This window comes from Mustela lutreola, chromosome 9, assembly GCF_030435805.1.
Source record: "Mustela lutreola isolate mMusLut2 chromosome 9, mMusLut2.pri, whole genome shotgun sequence".
NCBI classification, from domain to species: Eukaryota; Metazoa; Chordata; class Mammalia; order Carnivora; family Mustelidae; genus Mustela; species Mustela lutreola.
Window position 1 is genome coordinate 80,720,438 of NC_081298.1, and position 11,043 is coordinate 80,731,480.

Genomic DNA, 11,043 nt, shown 5'->3' on the forward strand with positions numbered 1-11,043 from the left:
TCTATCCCACAAGTGACGTGATCAAGTATCATATGTGAGAGGGAAATAAGAATATTTAAATAAGTGATCAAAGTGCCTAGAAACTATCAATACCTTTTATTACCATCAATATCAAACTGAAGTGATCCTAATTCTAACCTCAGTGAAGACACATTGGTATATGATTTAAATTCATTATGTGAAAATATATCCAATTAAATTGTACTCACTAGTGAAAAAAGGTGTGTTTGCAAGTAGGTTTTTTAGTCTGAACAGAGGCAAAATGAACCACTTACTAGATTTTCCTGGGGAAAATTATGAAAATATACAAATGCTAGTGCTCCACGTTTGGTAATATTGTTTTAGTAGGTCTATGATGGGGTCCCAAATTTGTAATTTTAATCAGATTCTCAACAGTTCCATATGCAGCCATCCACTGCCCTTTTTTTTTTTTTTTTTTTTTTTTTTTTGTGAATCTGCTTTTAAAGTCAATGATGTAAAGCTGTGAAAGCCCGAAGAGCCAGAAGTACGCAGCATTGATCTATCAGTAACTGGAGGAGAGACCATGAATCTAGTGAATATGGATATAGTCACAAGAAAATTATAATCTATGTGGATCAGGAATAATTAGTTGAGTTGCCACAGTATTCACCTCTTTAGCCAAGTTTTTAGTTTACTAATTCAATATCCTATACTAAATTGTCAGATAAAAGGAAACATTTTGTCCTGGTTGTCACATGAGCACTGTAGTTAAGTGAAAGTGGCCTTAACATACAAATTAATAAACTTGGCTAATCTGATCCATCAACCCTAGGCCCATCAACAATGGACCCTGCAAAACCAGAGAGCCTAATCCTGTGCGATAACAGATTCATCCAGAAAATGACACCTAGTGGGCTTCTCTGGATTTAAGCATTGCATTTTCTCCTGATGAGTCCTGAAGGTGAGGAGAGATTTCAGTTTTCTCACCCTTTTTCTCAGTCTGCTGCTCTGTCCTAGATATCCCCTTACTGCTTGGATTTCCTACAAAAGCAGAATGGGACAAAGAAATTGAAAGAAAAACCAACAGTAATTAGAAAAGTTATTTTTATAATTTGGACAGTTATTGTTATTATTATACAGATTTTTCTAGGTATTGGTTAAGCAAAGTTTGATCTTTTTGCCTTTATTTTTTCCTTGTGGTACATAAGCCCCAGAGGACTGTAGAATACAGTAAAAAGTGGCATATTTTATCAGTTTTGCCATTTCCTACTTGTATTAGCCATAGGGCCAGACTATTGATCTTGAGTAACAAATCAAAGCAAATTTGTTTGCTGTTGTATCTTCAGAGCGTTCTCTGGAAGTCTCTAATATTTCACACACACATATTATACAGTGATGATGTACCTCCAAAGCCCTTATTCTAATTTGGTGCTCATTTTTGTTCCCTTCTTCCTCTTTCTCCATATCTACACTGTCTTATTTCCCCAGCCTGTTGCCATAGATTGCTTGTCTGTAATGAAACCCTGCCTTAAAAAATGTCAAACATAATGAAAAAAAAGGAGAAAAACATGGCAAAGTTACCACCAAAATCCTGGGATTCTCATAGTCATAAAGGACACTGGTTTTGCAAATTCATCAGCTAAACTTTCAAATGAAGGTATGGTCTTTTGGCTCGTGACTCTGGGCAACTCTTAGTTTTTTTTACTCATTCACTCTACTGAAATTATTTCACTGTGAAATATAATAGTGAATATTTGAGAGCTTGAATATATATATATATATATCTTACAATTTAAATCAGAATTTAGCCCTTAAAGGTTTTAGTTGGAAGGAAAATAGGAATTTAATCACTATCTTAAGAGAGAATATTTTAAGTAAATATTTTGTTTTTGTTGATAGATTATAAAAATTATAAAAAAAAACTTTACCTCTTCTTAAAAAAATGGGTTAAATATCCTGACTACCCACTAAATGTTTTGTGTTATACTTGTCTTTTATTATAACTTGATACAGAATAAACATTGGAGCATTTAAATACCCAATTAATGTATGTATTTTACTCTTGCTCCAATATATTACCTTAATGAATGATATCTTTAGTTCTAGACCTTGCCAATAGAATATGTATATAGTGCTAGAATATGTTTGAGAGAAGGAAAATGAAATAAAAGTAATCTGAAGGAAAGAATTCTATAACTGTATATTTTTATTCATTCATAAAGATAGTCTCTTTCTACTTATGTCTTATAGAAACATTACAAAACAATGATGAATGAAAAGATGACTCTGGGTAATTTTTCTTTTTAGCTTGCAAATGACCTGAGAAGAATAATACATCTTCCACTTAAATATCAATTAAACACACTTGAACCACCTGCTTGTATGAGTTACTAGGCTTTGAAATATATGTATATTAGCCCATTTAACCCTATGTTGAGTAGTTATAATATTCCTTTTAAGACTAGAAAACTAAAGACAAGAGTTATTCATAAATTTCCCTTGCTATGTAGCTATGTAGAAATACTACTTTTTGGACAGCTGTGGTAGATGAATCCTCATGGCTAGCATTTTTTTGCTTTCAGAATTAATGCTTTTTTCTCAATGGCACATCTTTTAATTGTAATTTAATGTAATTAGAGTAAAAAGGCAAACAATTTATTCATTTGTTAAACTTTAATTATTCCCCAAAAGCTTAGCATCATGTTGGGTAATTTTGGGGAATCACAAATGAAGACAATGGTGGCCTATCTTCAAGATACTTACAAAAATAGAAGGAGAAATGAAATATCAGTAAATAGCTACCTGTTCTACCAGTGATGCCCAGCTGCCTTTGATAATTTCCTATTGATTGTTTCCCAAAATGTTGTTAAGGAATCCATCTCACCTCTCTTTTTCAGTTTCAGTGACAGTGACAACATATAGTGCTCAATTAGTTAGTGGCTAACCAACTCCCAACTCTTCTGGCTTAACACAACGTAATCCAAATCTGTGCAAAGCAAGTTAGAGTGGATTGTGGGGAAAGAGGAGCATGGGAGACACTCTGCTTCAATTACTCAAGACCTCAGTGTCTCTCTGTTTGTGGTATTATGGTCTATACCTGATCTGTAAAACTAACTGAGGAGAAAGGATGATGCAAAAAATATTTTTATGGTGCTAATTTTCATCCATGTATCACTTGTTGGACTATAATTGCATGGCCCTGACATAAAGGCACAGGGGTTGGAAAGTATATATTAGCTGTGTTCCCAGTAGGAAAATAGAATGATTCTATGAATCAAAAAAGTTGTCTTTGCCACAAGTACTTTTGCCCCCTTGTTAATTTGAGAGGTTTGATTAACAGAAAGTAAACCTAAAATGCAGATTTAAAAAAAAAAAAGTTTTCTAGGGTGTATGTAGGCATGGAGAAATCTTAGGCTTTTCATCTGTTAAAAAAAAAAAATCCATATACTCAATTTTCTACTCTTATATCCCCTGTTAACTGATACTTCATTTCTTACAGGATCTGAGCAGCGGCGGGGAGAAATTGCACTTATGTTTGGCCTCATACAATTCCCTGGAATGCACTTCAAGACTGAGGTTTGGAAGTATTCAGGGACCTTCTTTCATCTCTGTCTAGGGAAAGTGATAGGTCTATACATCAATGTCTCTTTTTCACTTATTCACTGAGTTTTTAAAAAAATATGTTTTTTAAAAATTTATTTATTCATTTATTTGACAGACAGAGATCACTATTAGGCAGAGAGGCAGGCAGAGAGAGAGAAGAGGAAGCAGGCTCCCCGCAGAGCAGAGAGCCCAACGCAGGGCTGGATCCCAAGACTCTGGAATCATGCATGACCTGAGCTGAAGGCAGAGGCTTAACCAATTGAGCCACCCAGGCGCCCCTTAAAAAATGTTTGATGTCTACTATGTACTAAGCATTAAGGCTGAAAGTATCTATCTGTGTGTGTGTGTGTGTACCTAAAGAGTGGTCAAAATGGACATGGCCTCTTGGAACTTACAGCTTAGTTAATGGGGCACATGGGGGCATATATTAAAGCTATAAAAGGAGGTACTTCTAAAAGCTGATACATATTATGAAGGAAGTTACTAAAGGCTGTGCAATATATTACAAGAGGATTTATCCAAATCTTAGATGATTTTGGAGAGCCAAAGAATAAGTGAGAGTTAACTAGGAAAATAGGAAAGGGGTACTGAGCAGGGGGCATGCTCGCCTCAGTCCCATTCCCAATACAAATGACGGGTGCCTCCACTTACCATTTTATGTGAAGCCACGGACTCTGCAGCAGTAATCATGTAGATTTTCTACCAGTGTGACAGGATAAAGAAAATCATGTGAACCTTCTCTGAAGTCTCCAGCGAATGAAATTAATCACTTTTGATGAATAGGAATCTTTTTTCTCCTATAAGTGTAACACATTTATTCTCTTGATCCGAAAGTTAAATTCTGTTTAGACTGGGCTTCTATGTGGACTTTCTGACCATGTAAATCTTTTAGTATCCCTTTTCTATTCACTCCTAAATAAACCTTTTTGCATATTTTACAACAAATGGTATGAATAAGACATCAATATAGTTCTATTAATGTTTAACTAGGAAATGATTGTAGAAATAAATGGATGTAGGTGTTCACTTAAGTGCCATAAAGTGCTTCAAACATTGAAGAAGGAAGTAAATTCTGAAGTGAATGCATCGATCCTATAGTAGTCAAGGCCGACACTTTATAGATAGGAAAGGAAAATTATAATTATGTTTTAGGAAAGCTGTAGTCAGTTGGTGTGGAGCTGGCTAATAGTGATGCCAAGTTGAGAACTGATTGGTGATTTGAAGAATTGCTTTTAATTTTTGTTTTATTTGTAGAAAATTAAAAATTTATATCCTTCAAGCAATGATTAACCTGATTATAGGTATTAATAGCCAAAATACCACATTAGTTTTATTTCCATTTCTGAAATATAAGAATATAATTTTCTAGCAGGCTTATAAAATTCAAGCATAGTTGAAATTATAATGGACACTAATGACATGTAATCAAGGCTGAGCCTGTTAGCTAAATAAACAATTTAAATTTGTGTTTGAAGTATAAACAGAATGTAATTCATGAAATATTTGTTCCCTACTTGGATACTAGCTGACATTTTGTCTTTATCCTAGCCATTAGTATGGTGAAAATGTTTCCAATTGTTTTTTTGTTATGAAGGGATCTTTCTTTAAAGTCATTCATAACTCATTGAAATATTTTATTTGACAGGATAACTGCAACCCGAATACTCAGCAATGTTTTTAAAACCTTCAAAGTAAAAGATAAAAAGGTGTTTATTCAGCAAATATAATATCAAGCACAGAGATTAGAAAATTTGCTTCACCCACTGTGTTTTGAGTTAGAGCATGAATAACCCATCAACCAAGAGCTTTAGGAAACATATTTTCCTCTAGAGTGAGTGACTGTCATCTTTTATCACAATATATTAGAATCTTTCCTGCATCCGTGACACCAGATGAACTTCCTTGGTTGTACCAAGTATCAAGAATTTGATTCACTATCCTTCTGAGGAATATTCTACATAAATATGACTCTTTATATTATAAATAACCAAAACATTCTATTCATGGTGGCATAAACAGTAGTTATTTTATTGGCTCATATTACTGAACCATCCAGAGATAAAACATCAGATTTAGCTTCTTTTAAAAAAGTCTCTTTTAATTTTTATTTATTTATTTATTTATTTAAAGATTTTATTTATTTATTTGACAGAGAGAGATCACAAGTAGGCAGAGAGGCAGGCAGAGAGAGAGAGAGGAGGAAGCAGGCTCCCTGCTGAGCAGAGAGCCCGATGCGGGACTCGATCCCAGGACCCTGAGATCATGACCTGAGCCGAAGGCAGCAGCCCAACCCACTGAGTCACCCAGGCACCCCTAAAAAAGTTTTTTTTTTTAATTTAATTTCAATTAGCCAGCATGTTTGCACAGCCGAGTCCCCATTTCTCTGTTCTTTCCTCTGAGGAGTGCTGGCTTTGTCCTGGGGGGTACTTCTCTCAAAGTAGCAAGATGACCACTGCTAATTTGTGGGCAACATGATTTTGTGTTTATATTCACTGGAAGAAAAAGGGGGTTTCTTTTACTCAATCATAATAAGGGCTATGTGGACCAAATTAAGAAACTGCCGTGAATTTAGGCTTAGAATTATTATTCATCCATAAATTGGTAACTGTTATGAAGAGTAATTGAGTCACCCTGAGTTCTAGGTAATTGGTTCTTTCATGGTAAAAGAGGAGATGGTGGAAGGTCAGGAAAGCACACCTGTTATCTAACAAGTGCTTATTTTTCCGACTAGTCCTGAATCTGATACATTCTATTCTTACAATATCATTGCTAGACTTCTGCGCATAATGTTGAAAGTCATTTTACTATAAATCCTAAATGGGATAGAGCCCCAGAATGTATCTGGTATTCACTAACCTTTACTAGTTTGAAAGGTACACAGTTTGCATAGTTTTTCAGATTAAAGAATAACATAATACCGCAAATGTACATCTTTCCTCTTAATAAGGTGACGAAAATTTTAATGGAAGTCAGGCCTTAAGTGAAATGTTGGAAATTTTTAAGATCATATGTTCTTGTTCCTCAGGGCTTAAGAGAGGAAGGAGCAAAGAGAATTTTGATCATTGAAAAAGAAATGTCCTAGTTTTTAAAGTGGTATAGATTCTCGTCATATTTTTGGAATTACTTTTTTCTTGCCTTGAAACTATCAAGTTTTTAATATTTTCATGCACTTTTAAACTTTCATATTGTGGGTGTGCTGGAAACAAACCTTCAGTGGCGTTTAAAACCAAATTAAAGTTTATAAAAAACTTTAAAAGTGTGGAGTTTATCCTATTTAAGATTCTGCCAAACATGAAGAAGAAGGGATGAGATGTGAAAGGAAAGTGTGTCTTCTGGAAGACAAAATGGGATGGCGTGGGGGTTTGGAGAGCAAAACAGTTATGACCGTTAATGTGCTCTTACCATGGAGATCACAGACACTTCCTAAAGTAGTAACATTCATAGTAATTACATGAAAGTTCAGAAAAGCACACATTCCCTGGAGTATAGTTAATCACATATGACACAACTTTTTTCTTTCTAGACTCTAAGTGCATGTCACACCGTGAATTTAAACTACCCACCTCTGTTGTTACTTTCTTATCGTTATGGACAAATATATAAAATATTGTTATTATTCAGAGTGTTCTGGGGATGTTGAGAATATGCAGTATTATAAATTGTTAGTGTGACTACAACATTATACAACATTTTCTGGGAATAGTTTTAATACATACAAAGGCCTTAAAATATATGTACCCACCAGTTCCACTTTCAAAGATTTGTGCTGAAGTAATAATTGGACGAGTGTGAAAAACATAGGAAAGATATTCAACAAGGCATAGCTTATAAGTATGAAGGAATGAAAATGATCTATATAATAAAGTATTATTTGTAGTTAAATGATAATATAAATCGATATTTATTAGAACAGAAAAGTGTTAAATGTTTTATCTACATTGATGAATAAATTTAATGTGATTTCCAATAAAAATGTCAATAAAAATATAAGGTAAGCTAAAAAATTAGAAAATGAATAATAATTACAGGGTGTTAAAACTGCCACAAATAAATATAGGAAAGCACAATAGAAAGGAAAGAAAAAAAGAGGAATGAAGGAGGGAAGGAGGGAGAAAAGGAAACAAAAGGGAGACACAGCACTGAAGGATTTCCATTTCCTATTGCTGCATAACAAACTACCCTGAAATTTAAAGGCTTAAAACCACAATCATTTATTATGGCTACTGAGTCATGATGATGGAGTAATCTCAGTTGTGTTGCCTGGTTCTAGGATTATTTAGACGGACCTCATCTGAGGCAAATGAGTTCATTGGTCCTGTTTCACCCGATATTCCTTTCCAGTGGGTTTGTGGCAATGACAAAGTACAATAAAACAATAGAAACATGGAGTCCTTTTGAGGCCAAGACTCTTAATTGGTATATTGTAACTTCTACTACTTACTATAAGCCAAAACAAGTCATAAAGTCTCAGAATGAGGAGGTTAATATAGGAATGACTGAATTATAGGATGAAGGGCATGGATAAAGTGTGAAGAACTGGGGGCATGAATACAATCTATGAAAACAGCCATGTAACAAATTACATACTTTTGTAATATGTAAAGGGCTCTTACACAGCACTCAAAGATTAATTACTCAGAAGAAAAAAATGTGTAAAAAATAAGAAAATATAATTCATTCAAACAGGGATATAATAGTCTTACAAACATAAATCTCATTAATAAACTTCAACTTCATTTATAATTAAAATAATGCTTATTAAGATAATGAGATACTTCAGGACACCTGGGTGGCTCAGTGGGTTAAAACCTCTGCCTTCGGCTCAGTTCATGATCCCAGGGTCCTGGGATGGAGCCCCACATTGGGCTTTCTGCTCAGCAGGAAGCCTGCTTCCTTTCCTCTCTCTCTACCTGCCTCTCTGCCTACTTGTGATCTCTGTCTGTCAAATAAATAAATAAAAACCTTAAAAAAAAAGATAATGGGATATTTTCTCTTATATCCAAGAGACTGACAAAGTTTAAAACTTTGGTAGTAGATTATGTTGGCCAAGATGTGATTGTACGTAAACTTTCCCATTCCCTCTTGGTAGAAACCGATTATTAAGACCTCATTTGAAGATAATTTGGTAATATCCATTATAATATGAAATGCATGTATTTTTTAAACAACAGTCTTCTAAGAATATATGTATGTATATGAATATATGTGAATAAATATATGACAGATATTAATTATAATTACAAAACACTCAACACAACTCAAGTATCCAATATGATTATGCTTTCTCGTACTTTGTGCTTACATAAATTATGATGCATTCATTTACTAGTATAGCTTACAAACATCAAAACAGTGAAGTAAATCTATATGCTATTTTTTGTATAAGGTTTTTGTTGTTTCTAGAAATAATTTTAATTTGAATAATATAAGGTGTCTAAAGTTGGAAACAGTTTCCTTTTCATTATATACCCACTTATACTGTTGATATTTTATAATGTATTATTCAAAATGACCTTGAGAAGCAAAATGTGCATGGCATATTTCTTGGTAAAGCAGTGAATGAACAAAAGACCATTTAGGTATCATCCTTTCTCTATAGAATTATACACATAAAGACACATGCACATAGAAAAGATTGGAAAGTTATGCACCAAATTATAAAAGGTAGTTTTGGTGTAATCCAGGTTCTGCTAGGAGAATCCAAGCTTCCCAGAGAATGTCTCAGAGAACAGGGGTGGAACAGGGGTGTTTTGCAGACTCCTAAGACCTCTCCCTTCTTAATTGCCTGTGAATAAGAGACTTCTAAGAAGACCTGGCTTCCAGAGAAGAGAACATGAAAAGGACAAACAGAGTGCTAAGAATAAGTCAGTTGGATGCACTAGAGCTGAACAAGCCCCTGGAGCAGCTAGTTTGGTCCCAGTTTCCTCAGTGCTTTCATGGATTTAAGCCAGGACTGTTAGCCCACTTTGAGCCAGAGGTAAAAGCATTGCTGTGGCTTTTCTTGTGGCAATTCACCATCTATTCTCAAAATGCCACTGTGGGACAAACCATTTTGAATATTCAGTATAAAAACGATTTTTCCCCAAAGCTGAGGTACCAGCCAGTAAAAATCAGAAGCTGTGGTATGCTGTGTGTACAATTGGCAGGACGTGGCTGGAAGAGCGCTGCTATGACCTGCTTCGAAACTGTCTTTTGGCATCATTTGGGAAAGCCAGGCAGTGTGCGAATATCATGGTTGGACTTTTTAAATTATGTGGGCTGATTAATTTCCTGATTTTCCTTCAGAGGGGCAAGTTTGCAACTTTTACAGAATGTCTCCTATGCATTCATTCTGTATTTTGCAAGCCCCCAAACGTACGTGAAGTTGGCTTTGAGCATATGAATAGGGAACTTCTCTGGCATGGTTTTGCTGAGTTTCTGAGTTTTCTCTTACCACTTATTAATATCCAGAAATTGAAAGCTAAGTTGTCTTCATGGTGTATTCCTCTTACTGGTGCTCCTAGTAGTGACAATACATTATCAGCCAGCCAGTGGCAAACAGTGTGGAGAGTGGCCCAACCATGCCTCACACCATAAGATGTGAGCACATCTTCTGTTAACTACTTTGTTAACAGTAGTTTCTTATTTGACGTGTACTTTACTTGTCCTAAGTGTGGCACAGAGGTACACAGTGTGCAGCCACTGAAATCAGAAATTGAGATGTCAGAAGTGAATGCTCTTTAGAAACTAAGATTGTTTCCTCTGAGGAAAACTATATTATGTTCAAATCCTTAATATTAGTTATCCTAAGCATACTGTTTAGGTATCTTTTATGAGGGGATGTGTTTCTCAGCCACTGTTGTCTTCTTTTCCTTTGCAGGTATGACAAAATTCTAATCACTAGAAACCGCATGACTCTGTACATATTATGCAAATAATGTGTTACTTTTCTTTAAATCATTGCATTCAAAGTTTTAAAATTTTTTAATTTTTTTTTGCATTCAATTTTTAATGTTGAGAATAATGGACAGCTTTTGTCCGACTACTAAAAACTCTCTTTCATTTTGCTACTTCCTAGAAAGAAGTTAGATTCTAAAATAATTTCAGAGACTCGGGATGAGTGTGTATTTATTTTCAAAGATGGCATTCATTATAACATCATAATCTGACAATTATAAGACCCTGTTGTTTTGAGACTTAAGATCTAGTGCCCCAGTTGTAATTTTAAGTTACTCTCTAAAACCTGTTTTTAATGGGTTCAGTTGGCTTCATTCTCAGGCAAAATAATGGCCACCAGGAGCTCCAGACTGATGTTTTGCCAGCTCTCTGATCCCCCCAGGAATAAAAGCCTCTTGCATAATATTACTGGCTAAGTCCAGAACTTCATTGTCATTGGTCTGCCTGGGATTACACATTTGTGAACCAGGACAGAAAAGTACTCATCTGGATTACTAGATGTGTACCTCGTGGACCCATAGGAGGAGAGAGGCAGTTCACCAC

General features: G+C 34.9%; 1 pseudogene; it reads left to right on the forward strand.

The window, feature by feature from the left end:
- The first annotated feature begins 6,236 nt into the window (after positions 1-6,236).
- LOC131808381 (peroxisome biogenesis factor 2-like) lies at positions 6,237-10,297 on the forward strand (annotated as a pseudogene).
- The last annotated feature ends 746 nt before the right edge of the window (positions 10,298-11,043 follow it).